Source organism: Narcine bancroftii, chromosome 4, assembly GCF_036971445.1.
Source record: "Narcine bancroftii isolate sNarBan1 chromosome 4, sNarBan1.hap1, whole genome shotgun sequence".
In the NCBI taxonomy this organism is placed as follows: Eukaryota; Metazoa; Chordata; class Chondrichthyes; order Torpediniformes; family Narcinidae; genus Narcine; species Narcine bancroftii.
Window position 1 is genome coordinate 20,679,521 of NC_091472.1, and position 22,964 is coordinate 20,702,484.

Consider the following 22,964-nt stretch of genomic DNA (forward strand, 5'->3'; position numbering starts at 1 on the left):
TTATGCTCGGAAGGATACATAACACACTTTAGGCCTTAAACTAACATTATTGTGTGTTTGGTGCCTGGAGATAAAAGTGTACCCACCGCCCTCTCCCCTTTACTTTTCAACCTCTCAAAGAAGAAACCTGGAATTGAACGTTGCAGTAGTATACCAGACTGCATCACGCAACTCTAAGCTTTCTGCGGCAATCAGTGAGCTTACTTGTCAGCTGTGTAATAAATAACCCAGATGGGCTGAATGTTGTCTCAGTCAAATTTGGTAAAGTTTGTTGTTGAGTAATGCTAACCGATATAAGTCAATCTCCTACCACATAGATCAGCTGTCTTGAGATTTTGAACCTATTTTTGTGGCCAAATCTCACTTATTGCACTGCTTTGCTTTGTAATTGATTCCCACATAGACTGCTTTTTCTAAAGTACTGACTTTATGCTCCACTCCTAAGAAAGTGCTGGATGACCAAACATTATCTGTTTGTGAGGGAAGGGGGGGTTAGGGGAAGAGAGAAACAAGTGATTTGTGTTTCACATATAACCATATTAATCGTAACTGTGAATAACCCAAAGATGCATTTAAATTGTAATATCTTCATTTCAGTTTTTACTTTTGTATATTATTATGATCCATAGAATGCTGCAAAGAATATCCGAACCTATTTTGTTATTGACAAGTTCATTGCCAGTGCCCTTGTATATAAATAAGATGCATTTCTGAGATCTTCAGTTCACGGTTATTATGGCTCTAACTGGCTCTGCATAGGTCCAGATTTTCCCACTAACAAACAGTTTTGCTCTGAAAGAGTAGCTGAAATCATAGTTGAATAAACTAAGTTAGAGTCAAGGTGTATATTGAAAAATATTTGCATTGACACTTTTGCCTATTTCTGTTTCTCACGAGGTACCTGTGCAGGTGTGAATACAATAGTTAGATTTAATGTATTACTCACAATTTTGATACGCAAAATTTATCAGGGTATTCTCACTAATAGGTGAGGTGAATTTGGTGATGCAAAACACTGCAATATTACGCCAGTGTTCATTTTTGGTAACCTGAAACAGGCGTTAGATTGGCAATGTAGAATTGTTCCAAATGTGTCTTTGAATGTTGGATCGTTTGGGGAAAATCTTTTTATTTTTCTCTAAACTTTGAGATTATCAAATGTTGCTTGTATTTCTTTCTCTTTCCCCTCCCCCCCACCCACCCCCACTTCCCCCCAAAAAAAGAAATCTCCGGCTCTTAATCATTGCATTATCAAAAAAATCAGATTTACCCCATGGTTGAAATGTGATTAACTGGTATAATTCACTAGTAAATAGCAATGGATTGAATCTTCCAATATCTAAATGTGCTAGCTAAACATTTCACTTTATTGAGTTGGTTTATGTGTTTACATATTTGTGTTGTAATTTGTAATATTTGTTTGACAGTTATATGGTTTTCTGATTTTGTATGAACTCTTAGCTCTATTTATTTTTATTTGGTTATATATGTTCATTTGTATTTTTACATATCTATTGTTTCAAATAAAAGTTTCCCTCTATGATCTTTGCCACAAATCGTGTTAGAAAACTAAAAGACCTGCCAAGATTCAACCTGTCACCTCCTTCATATCCCCAGATGTCAGTGTGATGAATGAAGAGCAAGACTTTGTTGCTCTTGATGCAGGTAGATACATACGTTCTTGCAATGGAGGGAGTGCAGAGGCGATTCACCAGGCTGATACCTGGAATGGCAGGAATGACTTATGAGGAAAGATTGCGCAAATTGGGATTGGACTCCCTGGAGTTTAGAAGATTGAGAGGGGATCTCATAGAGACCTATAAAATTCTGGCAGGACTGGACAGAATGGATGCAGATGGGATGTTTTCAAGGATGGGAAAATCCAGAACCCAGGGCCATGGTTTGAGGATAATAGGCAAACCATTTAGGACCGAGATGAGGAGGAATTTCTTGACCCAGAGGGTGGTGAATCTGTGGAATTCATTGCCACAGAGGGCAGTAGAGGCAGGTTCATTAAATATATTTAAGAGGGAATTAGATCTATTTCTTCAGTATAAGGGTATTAAAGGTTACGGAGAGAAGGCGGGGACGGGGTACTGAACTTTAAGATCAGCCATGATCTCGTTGAATGGCGGAGCAGGCTCGAAGGGTCGAATGACCTACTCCTGCTCCTATCTTCTATGTTTCTGAGTCGACTGATGATCCAGCCAACACTTAGTCACTGCTATCCCAAATAGGAGAGGTAAGCTTTCCTGCACTGAGAATGGTGAGGCAAAGAAAGTGGTAGAGTCTGGGACAATTACTGCCTAAAAGGCATTTGAACAGGCAAGTGGAAGGATACAGGCCAATGCGGGCAAATAAGATGACTGAAGATGGGCATTTCAGTGAATAGAAACATAATGTGCTGAAGGCCCTGTTTCTGTGTTGTATAACCAATGGAGATGACTGGATGAGCTGAATACATTCCATATTTCCCCTGCCCCAGCACCCAACTTCACCTGAGAGGCGTTCAATGTTTCCCCGCAACAGTAGACCATAGGCAGGCTGTTGATCTTTTTTTTAATGCTTTTAAGCCTCTCTTGAGGATCTTTTAATTCTTCAAACAATTTGGAATCATTTTAAGATAAAAATAAAAACTTTATGTTAATAACTAAGCATAAAATAGACTGCCCATTCTATGCCAGCCATCCTTGTTGGAAAGCTGGGAGTTGTTTGGGAGCTAGGAGTAAATCCATTTGGTCCCACTCAACCATCTCTGGACCAGAGAGTGTGGTTTGACGCAATGATATCTGAACTCTGTCTAATCCCTCGCTTCCATGATTGACTGAGCATATGCAGAGTCTAAAATACAATAAAAACCCCTAGTATCCGGCACTATGTGGATTGGATGATGTGTATTTTCCGGTTGCTTGAGACTTGCTCTTACAATGCCTAACTAATGCACTTGCATTAAGAATACACACTTCAAAATACAAAAATTTTATACTGTACTCTGAACAAACTTCATTTTATATAAACCTTGAAGCATTTTACTTTCTTTTCAGTCATATTCTTTGAAAACGTTAAACCATTGCTGCATCTGCGGGTTCCTCCCCTCCATGGAACCGCCTGAAACACGAACAATAACATTATAGATAATTAACCCTCCCTCTCCCAAGTTTGCAAATAAAACTTGTGACTGGGACAACTCCTACTAAGGAGGGATAAGGGGCATTTTAAGAGAGTCACCCCAATGGCGAGCTGCATCAATCAGCTCTTCATCCTGGCCGATTCCATTTTATTCAAACCTTTTCAAACAGCTGTGACGAGCAAAGCACGACCAAGACACTCCGCTGGCTGAATAGTTGCTTCCATCTTCACCAAAAGTTTGTGTTCCTTCAGAGAACCACTACTTTTACAATTTTAAACTTGTCTATTTTTAACTTATTATTTTATTTATTTTTTAATTATTTTTCTTTTTTTTTTGCCATTTGCTTGAGGCTGCCAGCTCCATGAATTCAAGATAGCAAAGGTTTCACGGTATAGTGTATGTGACAATTGACACCTAGCAATTCCCTAATGATGTGCCAGATGTAGGTTCAGTTCTTGAGTAATGTTTTAATTGGACTGGGGAGTTAGAAAGGGAACTGATCTTTCCTTCTGTCCCCATCCTACTTCCTCTCTTCCCACCTCCAAATGCTTGGTTCTCAAAATTAACGTTCAGTGTGATAAAAATCACAAATCTGAGGGCATTATCCACATGAAGCAGAAGTGGAGGAAATAAGAGTTTGATAAGTTGGTTTCCGGTTAACCACCTCTGAACATTGAGGATTTATAGATGTTGTTTTAAATAACTTGAAACCGGTTAAAGGTTACTGTCTGCAGCATACAGTCACGCTCCTCAGCAGTGTTAGGCCATTCCCTGCAATCAAGAAAATCCAGCAGCTACAACTTGGATAATGTAATCTTCTAGCAGATGACATCAAGCCAATTATAAACCAGATGCTTTGAATAAATTGAATGCAGTAATGTAAATGATAATTTAACAAATCTTCATAATGTGGTCAATAACAAAGGATGGAATCTTAGCCTTATTATTAGGTTGAAAACAGTTTGCAGACCAATGGTTTCCCTGAAAATTGAAAGCACAAGCATTAAGCTGGGAACCCTTACTCTCTGTGAGGCAGGCAGCACCAGAGATCAGTCTATTTCTGAATTCCCTTCATTACAGCATTAATCCGCTCCTAGCCTTGCACCCTAGTCTTGGTCAGGTGAGCTTCCTATCAAAAACACCACCCATCTGGACTCTTCCTCTGGCCCATTGAAGCTCGTTTTGATAACCCTTGTAGATGAAACAATCTTGACTAAAATCTGTAATCTCAAGATGTTACACAAGGCAAGAAATTACATTTGCACAGCTGCTTTGGTACAAATTGCCAGCTCATTACAAAGAACCTGTGCTGCTAAATTTACAATGCCATCTTGAAATAAATTAGCTCAAATTCTTCCCTTTTTGAAATAAATAAAAAATTTGGAGTGTGCCTTATCACATCATCTGAACAATTGTACTAACAGGATTTTTAGGATTAAATTCCTCAGTGGGTTTTGGCAACATAATTAAAAGTAGTAACATGTCTAGATTTAGACAGTTCTAAGTAAAATAATAACTTTTTTGTTACATTGTTCACTATCGGTAATATGCATGATTAAGTATTTTGAATTCTACAATAGTTGACATCTAAAATGATATATTACTTAGAGGGAAAAATCCAAGTTGCTGGACTCCACCAATTGATAGAATGATGATTAAAGATCAATATTGTTCTTTTTAAAAAATAAAATAAAATTATAATATAAAAGGTAGTTGCTTTCTCTTTCAAGGTGTTTAAAATTATTGGATTTATACAAAGGATTGAACTTCTGTTAGATTAAGACCATAAACTTTCAAGTGGAAATGGGGTTTTTTTGTGATTGGTGGAAAAAAAATAAATGGGATGAAATTGACTAATTTGCTGTCTATGGAATCGAGTTGAAAACAAATTGACTGATTGGCATTAATTTCTGGAGGACTAGCATACAAGAGCAGGGATTTAATATTGAGACTATAGGACCCTGGTAGTGAGACCTCATTTGGAGCACTGTTTACAGTTTTGAGTCCCTTGTTTGAGAAGAGACGTGCTAGCATTGGAGAGAGTTCAAAGAGGATTTACTAGAACGGTACCAGGAATGAGAGGAGTAGATTCGAGGAAGGTTTGTCAGCTCTTGGACGTACTCGTTGGAGTACAGAAGGATGATGGAGTGGGGGGGACCTCAGAGACTTTTCGAATGCTGAAATGCCTGGACAGAGTAAATGTGGCAAGATTGTTTCTCATGGTTGGGGATTCTAGGACAAGAGGGCACAACTTCAAGATAAAAGGGTGTCATTTCAAAACAGCTGCGAAAAAAACATTTTAGCTAGAGAGTCACGAGTCTGGATCTTGTCGCCTCAGGTGGCTGTGGAAACAAGGTTGCTGGATGTATTTACGGCAGGGATTGACAGGTATTTGATTAGACAGGACATCAGGGGTTACAGGATGAAGGCCTGGGAGTTGGGCTGAGTGGGAGGATGAATCCGTTCATGATAGAATGGCAGAGCAGATTCAATGGGCTGATTGGCCTACTTCTGCTCCAATACCTTGTGATTTTCATAGGTAATAGCTCAATTATGCAGGCAAGCCATTGAGCTTAAATCACCCAAGTTGCAAAGACTTTTTGTCCCAAATGTAATATAGGAAATTTGCTTTACCAAGTTGGAAGGTTTACCCATTCACATACAGGCCTAATTAGATGAAGCAGAAAGTTGCATTCCAATGAGGGTGGTTGGCCTTTTGGATTTGATATGATCTCCATCCTGGTATTTATGTTTGCAAATTTAAATGCCCCAACAGGGCAACATGGTTGGCGTAGCGGTTAGCAGAATGCTGTTATAGCGTTAGCAATCGGGACAAGGGTTCGAATCCCCTGCTGTCTGTAAGAAGTTTGTATCTTCTCCCAATGTCTGCGTTGGAAATGTACTGAGGATTTAGGTAAATTGGGATGGACTCATGGGCCAAAAAGGCCTTTTTCTGTGCTGTATGTCTAAAAAAAATGTAATTAAAATTTTAGCTAATATATCTTGTAGTTTCATATTTCTGCCCTGTTTTCATTTGTGCCACTTGCAATTACATTTCTCTTTCCCAGGATGTAGTATTTATTGTGCTTTAATTTAAATGCAGTCAGAAATATTCCATCAAACATTTGAGAGGATTGGAGTGCAATTGATACAATCTGCTTCATGTCTTCAGATTCCATCTCATCTCAATTAATAAGATGGAAGTACTTTTATCACCTGAATGCTTCAAACACATCCAGTTGTCCCTTTCAGCAGTAAAATGTATAACCATCTTCCTGTGGAGATAAAATGAACTAGAGATGCTGAACTCTGGAACAAAAATCAAACTGCAGCAGGATCTCGGTAGGTTGTGTGAGCAACAGGGTGGTGGTGATCAACAGAATTATTGACATTTCCGGTTGAGATTCTGCATCAGGAATTAGTGGAAAGGAAAGGTAGCCAAAATAAAAATGTGATGGGGAGAAGTGAAAGAGATTGGAGGGGTGAAGAATGAGAAATAGATGTAATCAAGTGGGGGAAGGGAGGGTGGAGCTGGGAAACAAAGATACGCAAGTTGTAAAGGAGAGGGGATGGGGTGGATTGGGGAACACAAAGGATACCTGTTATTGGAAAAATTATAGTTCCATCTGCTGTCAACTTCCTTCATGGTTGCCATAATTGCCATTAAATATCAGATTCCAATACCGGTAGCCTTTATCTTCTGGCTTCTCACTCTCCAGCAGTGTATTCAGGCACCATTCACTTGGGGGTGGGGGGTGGGGGCTGGATGGTGGAGTAATGCTTACATGCTGCATTTAGTTCTGGAGTTTCCAGAAAACATTGGCATTGAGATTCCATGCTGACAGGTGCAGCAGGAGTTTATAATCAAAACTTTAAAATTAACAAGGTGATGAGGAGGACATCATTGTTGCTTGGACAGTTGTGCATTTGGGGCTCAATGGGGTCAAGTACATGCTCCTGGTGAGCTGTTTTTCAAAAGGCCTTGTACTCAGAGAGTTCTACCATGTGATCGCCAGCTTTATAGCATATAGATCCCAAAGTTTTCACAATAACTTGTGACAGATTGAAAATGTAGCAGATAAAGAAATGAAACATGACCCTTGATGGAAGAGCTGAGACGCATAGCACATCTGTTACAAGTTCATATCATTGTTTATTTTCTGTGACCAGGAGATGGGATGGATGCTACAATGGCCAATGTGAAATTATACCACTGTGAGATCTCATTTGGTCGGTTTTCAATCTATTCAAAGACCTTTTGTCTGATGTGATACATCGGAGCATTCTGTGAGCTACTAATGAAACTGGTCTATAATTTACATTCTGCTCATACTGATTTTGGAGCATTACATGTATATATGTCACTGGACCTACACAGTATTGGGCTTAACATTTTAAAGAAGGTAGAGGATTGAATCTTTCATATTAGTGTTTCATTTCAAACAGGGAACTGCTTTGCAACATCCCAGTTCCAACAGTCACATTGTCTGAGCTGTTTCTCTTTCTCTGATATACTTAGCTGTGCAGTTGAACAGTGGAGACCACCACAAAATTTCAGTTAGGTGATACCGGCTCTGGAAAGAAATAACCGAATGATTCAACGTTATTAGATATCAGAGTGCATAGTGTAATAATTGGCAAAATGTTCATTTTTTTCGTGTAATTCTACACATCTTTGGTTTTTCACCACATCTATATCTCTTTACTCTTTTCTCATTGCAGTTAGGCTCTTGACCAGCGAATCCAACTTATGAATGGGATTTGTCAGTGATCCATGTATGTGCAATCTTCTGACTGGCAAAATATAAAGAAATACACAGAAAATGCCAGTGCACTCAGGGGATTCAGTATTCTTTGTGGAAAGAGAAACCGTTAATGTTTCAGAATCAAGACCTCCATCAAGCCATGTGTTTATTACTGGCACAATGTTTTAGTATTGTAAATAACATTCCCAATTGGCTTTGCAGGTGGGGCATTTTTTTTAAATCTTTTGTTGGTTAAAGCTAGAAAAACACTCTGCTTAGAATAGAAACTACTATTTATAATTGAAGATTTTTTTAATGGATTATTTTGGATTCTTGGGCAATATTGGGACCTTAAAGAGAAACTAAAAATTAACTTCTTTTTCGACCGAATAAACTGTGGTCCAAATCAAATTGGCCAAGGAATTGTCCTAAATCAAGTACTGTAATTACTGAATTAAAATGTTACCACTTTGTCACAGGCTAGTGTTAGGAGAAATAGTTCATATATAACCTTATCATACAGGTTGTGAATTAAATTTATTGTATTCGTTATCTAGTCCCAAAATGGGCCAGCTGTGTTCAAATCTTGTGCTGTCTGTAGGGAGTTTGTACAGTCTCCCCATGTCTGTGTGGGTTTTCCCCAGGTGCTTCAGTTTCCTCCCATCCTTCAAAATGTACCAAAGGTGAAGGTTAATTGGGTATAAATTGAGTGGCACCGACTAGTGGGCTGAAATGGCCTGTTACTGTGCTGTACAACTAAATTTTACAAAAATTAATGCATGCACACACACGCACATGTGTGCACATAAACACCCCCCCCCACCCCAATAAGAAAGCAATGTAGAAATTGATGAAATATAATTATTTGATTAGTTCTTGCTGGTTATAGGTTAAAACTAAAATGCACTTCAGGAAAAATAATGCTGACTTTCATATCTATGCCATCTTGTTAAATGAAATTCAATACCGGATTGATTAGAATATTAAGTTTCAAGCAGCTGCTAATGGGTATTAATTAGATGCCAATCAATGGCTGATGCCATTCAATTCAAATAAATTACCTTGAAGTATTTCAAAAATATGGAAGAGGAGTCACGTAATGGAATAGTGGCCGGTAGGAGAATACCAGCCCTCTCCAGAAAAGAAGAAAAAAAGTGAAGGAAACGCAAAGCTCAAGAAACACAAAACACAACAAATAAAAGATAAAGGTGTGGAGAAAAGAAAGAAAATGGCACCTAAGAAAGAAAAACCAAAAACAATGGGGGAAAAAAAGAAAAGACGCCGGTAGAGAAAGGAGAAGGTCTTACCTCCTCGAAGAAGCAGGGAAGCGCAGTGGACAGAGGAGCCTGCTCCCCGAGGTTAGTGGAGACCCCACAGGGTCGCGACCTCCCGACCGCGGGACTGAAAAAATTGCTCACTGAGTCAAACAGAGGTGCACAATGCGCACAACAAGGAAAAGAAGAACACCGACGGGAGGGGGGTGACCAGATGTGGAGTGAACCTGCACAGCATGACCAGCTGAGAGATGCCCGACAGCAGGGCTCTCAGCTGAAAGAAAAGGAAAGCAACGGGAAAGGGAGGAATGAGAAAGAAAAACAGCAGCAGGAGGCCCAAAAGATAACCAGCCCAGAAGAGGAGGACCAGCATCAAGAAGCAATTTAAAAAAAAACCAACAAACTAAGCCAAGCAGCTCAACAAGAAAGTCAGAAGAGACACAGATACAAGGAAGAGAAGTAGAAGACACAAACCCAAGAGCAGACACAGAAGAAGAAGAACACCAAGCTCTGCACAGAGGAATAGAAGGTAAAATGAATGGATTTTAAAAATTTTCAAGAATAAATGAAAGCATTAAAAGAATGGTTGACACTTGAATTTAGTGAAATGAAAAGTACAGAGAAAAAGTGAGTAGAATAGAGCTGGTCATAACAGAAATAGGGAAAGGATGAGAAAATGTGGAAGAACGTGTAATGGCAGTAGAAATGGAAGTGAACGGCTTAAAAAGAAAATTGGAAGAAAATGACAAAAAAGTTAAAGAAACACAGGAGTTGTTAGCTCAGAAGATGGATAACATGAAAAACTATAGTAGGTGAAACAATATAAAGATAGTGGGCCTAAAGGAAGATGAGGAAGGCAAAGATATGAAAGAATTTATAAAAGAATGGATCCCAAAAGTCCTGGGAATGCCAGAAATACAGGAAGGAATGGAAATAGAAAGGGTACACAGAACACTAGCCCCAAAACCAGTCACAACAAAAACCAAGATCCGTTTTGGTAAAATTTCTGAGATGCATGACAAGAAAAAATATATTGGAGAAGGCGATGAATAAAGTTAGAGAAGACAAAAAATGGTCAAAAAAAAAATTTCTACCCAGACATAAGCTTTGAACTCCTAAAGAAGAGTTTAACATAGCAAAATCGATCCTATGTAAAAAAGGCTATAAATTTATGTTAAGATATCCAGCGGTGCTTCAAATAGTTATTCTGGGGGAGCAAAACAGACTGTTCTCGGATCTGGAGAAAGCACGAGAATTTGCAGAACGCCTACAGGACAGAAAGAGAGATGAAGAGATGTAACAAGAACGAAGAATGATGACAAACTACATATAAAGATGTAAAAATAATGTATAAGTAAGAACTAAAGGAGGGAAGAAAAGGGAAGTAAGGTAGAAGAGGGGTAAAGAGGAGGGGGAAAAAGAAAAAGAGAAGAAAAGAGGGGGAGCTTTGTTTTAATGTGAAGATAAAAGTCTTTTCTGGAGGGGTTTGGGTGGGAGAGAACAGTCACTGCAAAATGAGTTGACACTTGTGAACAGGTTCACAATCCGAATGGAGAGGTGAGTTGTGGTTGCCCGACAAGGGGTGACTCAGAGAGGGGTGGCACTTGGGGTTAAGGGAATTTTAGATGTGGGAGTTGTTGAAGTATTTTATGTTTTAGAAGTGTGTCATACATTGAGTTCAAAAGGGGAAAACTGAGAGATGAAAATGGGAAAAGGGGAAAGGTGGTGGTGAGGAAGTGGAAATGAGATGTAAACAGAGTATGAAATGGCCATGTTGAACTATATGACTATAAATATTAATGAAATACATAACTAGATCAAAAGGAAGAGGCTATTAAATTTACTGAAAAAAGAAAAAATAGATATAGCATTCGTGCAGGAAACACATCTGACTGAAGTGGAACATAATAAATTAAGGAGAGACTGGGTAGGGCACGTAACGGCAGCATCATATAATTCAAAAGCCAGAGGAGTAGATATATTAATCAATAAAAATGTACCAATCAAAATAGAGGAGGAAATAATAGATCCAGCAGGGAGGTATGTAATGATAAAGTGTCTGATATATTCAGAATTCTGGAATTTGGTCAATATATATATGCACCTAATGAAGAGGATCAAAAGTTTATGCAAGATATTTTTTTGAAGATGGTAGATTTGCAGGAGAATATATTGATAGGAGGGGACTTTAACCTTAATTTGGACCCAAAGATGGATAAAACTGGACAAAAGACTAGCAAAAAGAACAAAGTAGCCAAATTTATGGTTAAATCAATGCAGGAAATGCAACTTTTGGTATATGGAGGAGGCAACTCCCAAAGGAGAAGGAATACTCATATTATTCGAGTAGACATAAAACATACTCAAGGATTGACCTGTTCCTGTTGTCAGCCCACATCCAAGGGAGAGTTAGGAAATCGGAATATAAAGCTAGATTGCTATCGGATCACTCACCCCTGTTATTAGCAATAGAGCTGAAGGACATCCCACCGAGAACGTATAGATGGAGATTAAACACCATGCTACTTAAAAGACAGGAATTTAGAGAATTTATTGAGCGCCAAATTAAAATGTACTTTGAAATAAATATGGAATCAGTGAAAGACAAATTTATATTATGGGATGCAATAAAAGCCTTCATCAGAGGGCAGATAAGTTATGTAACTAAGATGAAAAAGGACTACAATTGGGAAATAGAACAGCTGGAAAGGGAAATAGTAAGTACAGAAAAAGAACTAGCAACAAGAGAAGATGCAACAAAAAGAAGAGAATTGGCAGACAAAAAAATAAAATACGAAACATTACAAACTTATAAGGTGGAGAAAAACATAATGAAAATAAAGCAGAAGTATTATGAGCTAGGAGAAAAAATGCACAAAATACTAGCTTGGCAGCTTAAAACAGAACAAGCTAAAAAAAAAAACAGTATTGGCATCAAGGAAAAAGGACAAACAAATTACATATAACCCAAAAGAGATCAATGAAAACTTCAAGGAATTCTATGAGCAATTATACCGAACTGAGAACAAAGAGAAAGAAGACAAAATAGATGAGTTTTTAGCTAAAATGGAACTTCCAAAATTGGAAGAAGAAGAGCAAAGCAAATTGATAAAACCATTTGAAATAGAGGAAATACAGGATATATTAAAAAAGCTATCGAACAATAAAACACCTGGAGAGGACAGACTACCAATAGAAATCTATAAAATATTTAAAGAGTTCCTTAAAGAATTCCTCCTCTCCTGGAAGTAATGAACCAGATAGAAGAAACACAAAACTTGCCAGATTCATGTAAAAGAGCAATAATTTCAGTAATACCAAAGACGGGGAAAGATCCACTAACACCAGCATCATATAGACCAATATCTCTACTTAACTCAGATTATAAGATAATAGCAAAACTACTAGCAAACAGATTGGCTGACTGTGTACCAAAAATAGTAAAACTAGATCAATCTGGATTTATTAAGAAAAGACGAACAACAGACAATATCTGTAAGTTCATTAACTTAATCAATGCAGTAAAAGGAAATAAGATACCAACAGTGGCTGTTGCTTTAGATGCAGAGAAAACCATCGACAGGGTAGAATGGAATTATTTATTCAAAGTATTACAGAGGTTCAACCTACCAGAGAAATATATTAATTGGATTAGAGCATTATATAAGGGATCAATGGCGAAGGTGACAGTGAATGGATATATATCAAACCAATTTAAATGAAGCAGGTCAACTAGGAAGGGATATCCACTATCTCCCTCACTGTTCGCTTTAGCAATAGAATAATTGGCAGAACTGATAAGAAAAGAAAAGAAAATAAAAGGGTTGAAAATAAAAGAGAAGGAATATAAAATCAGTTTATTATACTATGACATCATAGTATACTCTTTGGCTTGGCTTCGCGGACGAAGATTTATGGAGGGGGTAAAAAGTCCACGTCAGCTGCAGGCTCGTTTGTGGCTGACAAGTCCGATGCGGGACAGGCAGACACGATTGCAGCGGTTGCAAGGGAAAATTGGTTGGTTGGGTGTTGGGTTTTTCCTCCTTTGCCTTTTGTCAGTGAGGTGGGCTCTGCGGTCTTCTTCAAAGGAGGTTGCTGCCCGCCAAACTGTGAGGCGCCAAGATGCACGGTTTGAGGCGTTATCAGCCCACTGGCGGTGGTCAATGTGGCAGGCACCAAGAGATTTCTTTAGGCAGTCCTTGTACCTTTTCTTTGGTGCACCTCTGTCACGGTGGCCAGTGGAGAGCTCGCCATATAACACGACCTTGGGAAGGCGATGGTCCTCCATTCTGGAGACGTGACCCACCCAGCGCAGCTGGATCTTCAGCAGCGTGGACTCGATGCTGTCGACCTCTGCCATCTCGAGTACTTCGACGTTAGGGATGAAAGCGCTCCAATGGATGTTGAGGATGGAGCGGAGACAACGCTGGTGGAAGCGTTCTAGGAGCCGTAGGTGGTGCCGGTAGAGGACCCATGATTCGGAGCCGAACAGGAGTGTGGGTATGACAACGGCTCTGTATACGCTTATCTTTGTGAGGTTTTTCAGTTGGTTGTTTTTCCAGACTCTTTTGTGTAGTCTTCCAAAGGCGCTATTTGCCTTGGCGAGTCTGTTGTCTATCTCGTTGTCGATCCTTGCATCTGATGAAATGGTGCAGCCGAGATAGGTAAACTGGTTGACCGTTTTGAGTTTTGTGTGCCCGATGGAGATGTGGGGGGGCTGGTAGTCATGGTGGGGAGCTGGCTGATGGAGGACCTCAGTTTTCTTCAGGCTGACTTCCAGGCCAAACATTTTGGCAGTTTCCGCAAAGCAGGACGTCAAGCGCTGAAGAGCTGGCTCTGAATGGGCAACTAAAGCGGCATCATCTGCAAAGAGTAGTTCACGGACAAGTTTCTCTTGTGTCTTGGTGTGAGCTTGCAGGCGCCTCAGATTGAAGAGACTGCCATCCGTGCGGTACCGGATGTAAACAGCGTCTTCATTGTTGGGGTCTTTCATGGCTTGGTTCAGCATCATGCTGAAGAAGATTGAAAAGAGGGTTGGTGCCAGAACACAGCCTTGCTTCACGCCATTGTTAATGGAGAAGGGTTCAGAGAGCTCATTGCTGTATCTGACCCGACCTTGTTGGTTTTCGTGCAGTTGTATAATCATGTTGAGGAACTTTGGGGGACATCCGATGCGCTCTAGTATTTGCCAAAGCCCTTTCCTGCTCACGGTGTCGAAGGCTTTGGTGAGGTCAACAAAGGTGATGTAGAGTCCTTTGTTTTGTTCTCTGCACTTTTCTTGGAGCTGTCTGAGGGCAAAGACCATGTCAGTGGTTCCTCTGTTTGCGCGAAAGCCGCACTGTGATTCTGGGAGAATATTCAGGGGTTTCTACGAGGCTCTAAAGGCTGTGTACGTCCCCTCACCCCAAGTCCAAAGCCCCTGCGCAGCTCAGACGGCAAAGTCCTCCTCAGCGACAAGATCTCCATCCTCAACCGATGGTCAGAACACTTCCAATCTCTTTTCAGTGCCAACCGCTCAGTCCAAGATTCCGCCCTGCTCCAGCTCCCTCAACAGCCCCTAAGGCTAGAGCTGGATGAGGTTCCCACCCTGGATGAGACATATAAGGCAATCGATCAACTGAAAAGTGGCAAAGCAGCAGGTATGGATGGAATCCCCCCAGAAGTCTGGAAGGCTGGCGGCAAAACTCTGCATGCCAAACTGCATGAGTTTTTCAAGCTTTGTTGGGACCAAGGTAAACTGCCTCAGGATCTTCGTGATGCCACCATCATCACCCTGTACAAAAACAAAGGCGAGAAATCAGACTGCTCAAACTACAGGGGAATCACGTTGCTCTCCATTACAGGCAAAATCTTCGCTAGGATTCTACTAAATAGAATAGTATACTAACAGAACCAGAAATATCAATAAAAGAATTACAATAGAAATTGAAGGAATATGGAGAAATATCGGGGTACAAGATCAATGCAAATAAAAGTGAAGCGATGCCAGTGAATAATGCAATTACACAGAGTTTAGAAAAGAATCACCATTTAAATGGCAAACACAAGCAATCCAATACCTAGGTATTAGATTAGATAATAATTTAAGATATCTGTACAAATTAAATTATCAGCCATTAATGAAGAAATTACAAGATGACTTAGAACATTGGAAAGATTTGCCACTAACACTGATAGAAAGGGTAAATTGCATTAAAATGAATATCTTCCCAAGGATACAATACCTATTTCAATCATTACCAATTCCCTTAACAGAGAAATTCTTCAATGAACTAAAGAGAATAATAAGTAAATTCTTATGGAAAGGGGGGAAACCGAGGATGGCACTAAATAAATTGACAGAATGGTACAAACAAGGTGGTTTGCAGCTACCAAACTTAAAAAATTATTATAGAGCAGCACAATTAAGATATCTATCAGATTTTTATCAAACAAGGGAAAAACAAGATTGGACCAAGATGGAGCTAGATAAAATAGGGGAGAAGGTACCAGAACATATACTTTATAAGTGGGATGAAAAACTGGTGCAATATAGAAGTTCACCAGTACTGCACCATCTACTAAACATTTGGAAGAAGATTCACGTAGAAAGGAAAAAAACAAATCACCAACTACCAAAATTATTATTAACCCAAAATCAACTAATCCTCTTCACAATAGATAACCTTTCCTTTAGAGAATGGGAGAGAAAAGGAATTAAAGGAATAGAAATTTGTTTTTTGGGAAATAATTTATTATCATTTGAACCAATGAAGTCCAAATATGGAATAACTCGTGGTACAATGTTTGCATACCACCAACTGAAAACCTACTTAAAGGACAAATTGGGAAGCAGACTGAGATTACCAGAAGGAAGCAGCTTTGAATATGTGATTACAGACACAATGAAAATTAAAAGATTTATAACAAACATGTACATCAAGCTGAAACAGAAAGAAAATGATGAAATAAGCTATAAACCCATACAAAAGTGGGAAAAAGATCTAAACATAAAGATAAAAAATGAAATATGGGAAAAGTTATGCTCCGGAACTATGAGAAATATAATAAATACGAGGTTACGCATGATACAATATAGTTGGTTACACAGGCTGTACACCACGCCCTAAAAGTTAAATAAATGGGACCCAACAGTATCAGATAGATGTTTTCACTGTAAGAAGGAAATGGGAACAACAGTACATGCAATTTTGGCATGTGAGAAAGTGGAAAAGTTTTGGGAAGATCTAAATCAGGAATTAAATAAAATCACCAAAAGCAACATACCAAAAATTCCAGAGATCTTTCTTCTAAGTAATATAAGAAGTAAAGAATTAGGCCTCAAACTGGATGAAGTGCAAAAAAGATTTATTATGATAGCCTTAGCTGTAGCAAAAAAAATATAATGTCAACTTGGAAATCAGAAGAGAGACTGAAAGTACAGCAATGTTACATAGAAATGAATAAATGTATTCCATTGGAAAAAATAACATATAATTTAAAAAATAAAGTCACATTATTTGAACAAATTTGGGAACTGTACATGGAACACCACAGAGAGGGCCTACTGCGGACCTCCACCCCCTAAAATGACAGAATGAGAAGAAGACGAAATGAACTGACCCAATGTGTAAAAGTAGATGACACAATTTTCTTGTTTATTTTCATTGTGTGATGACATTGTTTAATGGGTTTATTGTATTGTATATGTTGAACGTTTAATGGGTTTGGAGGGGGGGTGAGAGGAAGGGAGGGGGAAAAAAGGGGAGAAAATGATACTGTGTATATTCAAGAGGGAAATGTTCGTGTGTACTTTGATTAATATGGTTCATAGTGTGAAAAATAAAAAATAAAAGAAAGTATTTCAAAAATATTTGTTAATGTGCTTGATGGATTGCTGTATCTAAGTGGAAATGACATTGAAGATGGCCAAGACCATGTTTTGTTCTTAAAATCATCCTCTGAGGGCAATTATTGCAGTTAAGGGTATTAGATTTAGGATTCTGCTTGGCTGGCCATGAGTTTGAGCTTGCTGCCATATAAGTCTGTGTACATGAGTTAACCATAGTTTGCTGACAGCAGCAATTTAAGAGCATTCGCTGTTCCAACCAAAGTCTCGTAATCTACCTGGAATCGACTTCCATTTTTCCAAGTGGATCCCCAGTGATGATATCAAGCTGTTTAAACAATTAATCACATTGAAGGATTTCCTCAAGTAAAAAGCATTATTTTTAACACATTTTCTAAACACTCTACAGGGGTTGAAATGGTCATCATATTAGAATTGATGTAGAAATAACAGACATTTAAAAAATCTATTGTATTTCAATATTTATAAGAGAAATGGTCATGGAGTTTGACAGCACATTCATCTCAATATGTCCATGCTGAAGAAACTAGTCCCATTTGTAGGCATTCAGACCACATTCCTCTAAACCTTTCCTATCCATATACCACCTAAACAGGCACAAGCAGAATGGCCAATGTGTGAGTGGCCCAGTGTGAGTTGTAGACTTTGGCTCGATAGGTTTTGGCAAGCAAGGGCTGAGGATGTGCTACAGGTAAGGTCAAATTGTTTCATAGTAACCTAGGGTAGGTCGTGAAGATAGCAGCTAGGGCAGTGATATACTCCAATTGCAGCATGTGGTAAATCTGGGACGCCACAAATATTCTGGATGAATACACCTGCAAGAGCTGCATCCAGCTGTAGCTCCTTGCAGACTGTGTTAGTGAACCAGAAAATTTGGGAGGCAGAGGGGGTGTTATAAGGAGAGAGTCACACCCATGAGGCAAGTAGCTGGGTGACTGTTAGAGAAGGAAAGGGTATTGATCGTGCAGAGCACCCCCGTGGCCATTCACCTCAGCAATAAAAACACTATTTTGGATACTGTTAGGGGGAACAATCTTCCAGGGATAAGTTGTACTGGTCAGTTCTCTGCCACAGAATCTGGGTCTTCATCTTAGAAGGGAAGGTGGGGGGGGGGGGTGGGAGGGGTGGGGAGGAATGAGAGCAATGGTAATTGGGGATTAGATCATTAAGGGAACAGACAGGAGGTTCTGTGAGCAAGATTGGTGCCCCTGAGTGGTATGTTGCTTCCCAGGTGCCAGGGTCAGGGATGACTCAGATTGAGGCCACAATATTTTAAAATGAGAGGGTCCATGTTGGTACCAATTACATAGATAGGAAAAGGGATGAGGTCCTGTTGAGGGTATATAGAGAGTTAGGAAGGAAGCTAAAAAGCAGGATCTCAAGGGTGGTAACCTCCCTTGGGATAGTTGCCTGTGTCACGCACCAGAGAGGGTAGAAATAGGAAGTTATGACAGATGAATGTGTGGCTGAAGAGTTGGTGGAGGGGGCAGATTCGTGGGGAAAGTATGTACAAAAAGGTTCCACCTGAATGTGAGGGGCACTAAGATCCTGGTGGACAGGCTTGCTGTTGGGGAGGGTTTAAACTAGTTTGGCAGGGGGATGGGAACTAGATGAGAGGGCAGTGAATAGGGCAGAAGATGCACTGTATAGTGTGAAAATAAAACAACTCTGATGGGAGTTGTTTTCAGGCCTTCAAACAGTAGCCAGGATGTGGTGTGCAAACGACAGAGGGAGATAGAGAGGGCATGCAAAAAGGGCAATGTTACAATAGTCATGGGGGATTTCAATTCGCAGGTTGATTGGGAAAACTAGGTTGGTGCTGGATCCCAAGAGAAGGAATTTATTAATTGCCTTCAGGATGGATTCTGAGAACAGCTTATAGATGAGCCGATCAGGGAAATAATAATCTGGATTGGATATTGTGTAATGAACTAATGTTGATAAGGGAGCTGAAAGTCAGGGAACCCTTGGGAAGCAGTGGTCATAATATGACAGAATTCGCTCTACAGTTTGAGAGGGAGAAACTAAAATCAGATGTGTCAGCATATCAGTTGAATAAAGGGGACTACAGAGCTATGTGAGAGGAACTGATGAAAGGTGATTGGGAAGGCACACCAGCAGGGAGGATGGCAGAGCAGCAATGGCTGGTACAGGCCAAGTATATTCCCAAAAAGAAGAAATATTTGAATGAAAAAATGACACAAATGACGAGAGGTCAAAGCCAAAGCAAAAGAGAGGGCAGACAAAGAAACAAAAATTGTGGGAAGAGACAGGACTGGTAAGCTTCTAATAGAGTACAGAAGGCAGCTAAGAAGGTCATTAGGGAAGAAAAGGACAAACTTTGAAAGAAAGTGAGCAAATAATGTCAAAAGAATACCAAAATCTTTTTAAAGTATATAAGAATTTTTTTAAAAAGGAGAGAATAGCTAGAGGACCAATAGAAAATGACTATGGAGAAATTGTAATGGCAGACAAGGAGATGGCAGAGGATGGATGAATATTTTGCATCAGTCTTTAATGGTTTAAGTGCAGATAAGTCTCCCAGACAAGATGGAATGCATGGAATGCATCCTTGGGTTCTGAAAGAAGTAGCTATAAAGCAGGGGTCACCAAACTTTTTGAAACTGCAAGCTACTTCAAGGGTACTGAGTAATACGAAGGGCTACCAGTTTAGTACACACTTCTGAAATAACAAAGTTGTACGGTTTACCTTTCATTATATATTAAACGATATTCATCTATTGAAGACACTGATCACGTTAATGATTCCACACATTATTAACAATGATTTAACAAGGTAGGAAACAGATACGTTTCAACATGCAACACTTTATTTCTATTAATCTCTGCTACTGTTTCATTTTCAAATGATCTCTTTTGCAACATTTCATAGGAAATCATCCATGTCCCATTTTTGCTACCACCAACTCTAACAATTTTTAACAAATCATGAACTATGTACCATGTTTGTACAAGTTACCAATTATCTAAGATTGAACAAAAATCACATTTTGTACTAATCACCAAATCTGCAGCATTTTTAACAAAATCATCCTATCTGTCACACTTTACGAACACATTTGTCACAATTTTTCAATATTTGAATTTGTTGGAGTCAGTAAAAATAAACATTAAAAGATGGGTAATTTATTATAAAAAATTATCAACTCCAACAGAATTTAACTTTGCTCTGGCACTGCCATGTTGCCACTGACAACATCTGGTATCTGTTTTTTCGTCTGTTAGTGGGAAGCCTGGCATTGCAGGCTGCTCACCAGGGTACTGTCATCTGGGGTGTAACTTGATACTGCAACTCTGAGTGAGTCTTGCAGATGTGCATCAGTGAGGCATGTTCTGCGTTTGTTCTTGATGAAGTTTATGTCAGAAAAGGCTGGTTCACAGAAATAGGTTGAACCAAACAGGCTGGCAACCTTCATAGCTGCTGTGCATATACCACTGTACTTTTCTGTGTCCACAAGTCACCAAAGGTTTGGTGCAGCCTGGTAGGCTTTGAGGTGGAGGTCATTTTGCAATGTTATAATTTCAGTCTCCACCTGCCCAGCATCCAAGTTGAACGTTGCACTTAGTTGTTCAGCAATGCATGTGATGTCCACTTGCATGAAAGGATTGGAAATGAATGACACACATGGCTCAAGCTGATCAAAGTCAAAAAACTGTTCTCGAGCTCTTGCCCAAGTCTGTTTAGGACTTGAGAGTACTTTTCTGCAATTTTATCAAAAGTTTCAGATGCAGAAGCATTGTCTTTCAGCACCTAATGCACAGAGGGGAAGTGTAGCACTTTTTTTCACTGTAAATGCACCGAAAAAAGGTTAATCTTGGCTTTAAATGCATTTACAGCACTTATCATGTCAGCGACAGTCTTACCTTTGCCTTGCAGCTCACAGTTCAAGTGGTTTAGTTTCCCAGTGATGTCCGTTAAAAATCCAAGGTCAAGTATCCACTCAGTGTCCTCCAGCAGCGAGGCGTCTTCGCCTTTGGATTGCATGAACTCTTTGATTTCACCTAAAAGTGACAAAAATGTTGCAAAACTCATCCCCTGCTGAGCCATCGGATTTCTTTGTGTAGTAACAGGTCACCTAAAAGGTCTGAAGCGGGGAGAGGGGCCCCAGAGCAAACACCGGTCCTGAGTCCGGGCTCGTCTCCCCACTGTGTGACAGCTCCCTCCTTGCTGCCTGACAGCCCCCTCCTCACTGCCTGACAGCCCCCCGGCAGGGGACTGCAGGGCTGGGGCGGCCCTCAGGCGACTCATGGTCCCTGCATGCGACCTGGTGCTCACGGGCACTGTGTTGGTGACCCTTGCTCTTAAGAGTGTGGAGGCATTAGTTATGACCTTCCAAGAATTGATAGATTCTGGCATGGTTCCTAATGACTATTTAAAAAGGGAGGAGGAGTCGGACTCTGGCTTTACCCTATCCTCAATTTGGTCTATGTGTCGGCTGAGTCCAGCGTGCTCGTTGAATGTGATAGGAGAAGGTATTCGGTTTCACAATCAGTTTATTACATAGCTCAAGAATAAAGTTTAACAGAGCTCTGGTTCAGTCGTTAGTTCATAGGTCACCTTCTCGGTGAACTATTTCCAAAGACTGACTCCTACTGTCCAGTCTCTTCTGTTTATATCGATCAACATTGTTACATTGACCAAGAGTTGGCTTTCTTTGATAGACTCCTTGCATAAGATTTATCTCAAGCAATTTCCTGCTCTGCAATTATCTATGGTGTAGACCTCCTATCTTAATCCCCAAGGCCAGAACATCCTGTTGTCTTGATCAGAAATCAATTCATACCCCAGATATTTCTAATTATTTCTTTGTTCTCATCTGGCCATAGTCTTCTGTTCTACTCAACACCTCCTTATGACTTAGCATTCCTACTAAGTTGGTTTATACATTTTCTCTCTTTTGTATTTGGAGGCAGCAAATTCTACAAGTACTATAATCAGCCATCTTTGCTACATACTGTGTCTGTTACTTAATTGCATTCCTATTTTCCTTAAACCTATAATTGAAGTAAATAGTAAATTGTTACATAGTAATGGATTAATGAATATAAAATGAATATTACATAGGCATATTTTCTATGAGTACTTAACCCCTTGGTTCCAACAAGTCCCCCTTTTGGTCTAATGAAAATGAGTCCAACCACCCGTTAACTTATGGGACCGGGGCCTCAGGAGTTTTGGCAAAGACTGGCATCCCCGACCCCTTATTAAACTTAACCTCATAAACTTGGCCCTTATGAACACACTTCAGTCCAGTGGGGGCCCCAACACAGTGTTCAGGAAAGTCAGTCAAATCCGCAAAGTACTGTTCCGGTTCATTATGGGCCCCTCAGGCTGACCGCAAACACTTTGTACAGTTGTTTCCTTCTCCAGACCCTTCAAGGGCTAGGAACAACATCACCCATAGTCCCCAAACAGTGTCCATCACAGCCCCCTAAATTCTGTTGACTTTGTTCACTATAGTTTCTGATGTCCACAACCTTCTCCGTTGCTTGACGAATGTCTTCCAGGGTTCGACCAACCTTCTCCACTGGTGCACACTGACTCCTAGTGATACCACGTCTCTCCTTTTCCCTGTAGTCGAACCACGTGGGGTGTTCTTTCCCACCACTCTGTAGGGCCCTGTCCACCTGGGCTCTGACCACTTTCTCTTGATCACCTTTAGCAGAACCCACTCCACGACTGATGGTATCGAGGTTTCACTTTTTCGTTCGGTACTTGTAACCTGTTGTGAAAAAGCTGATACCAGAACCGTTAGTTTATCATAATAAAGCTTACATCTCATTGGACTAACCTCTTCCTTTGTGGTATGAATCCTGGCTCCAGGTCCCGGAAACTGGTGCCCCGTTTGTAGTTCATACGGAGTAAATCCTGTCACAGAACTTACCGAACTCCTTATTGACATCAATGCCAGGGGCAGCGCATCCACCCAATTTAATTTGGTCCG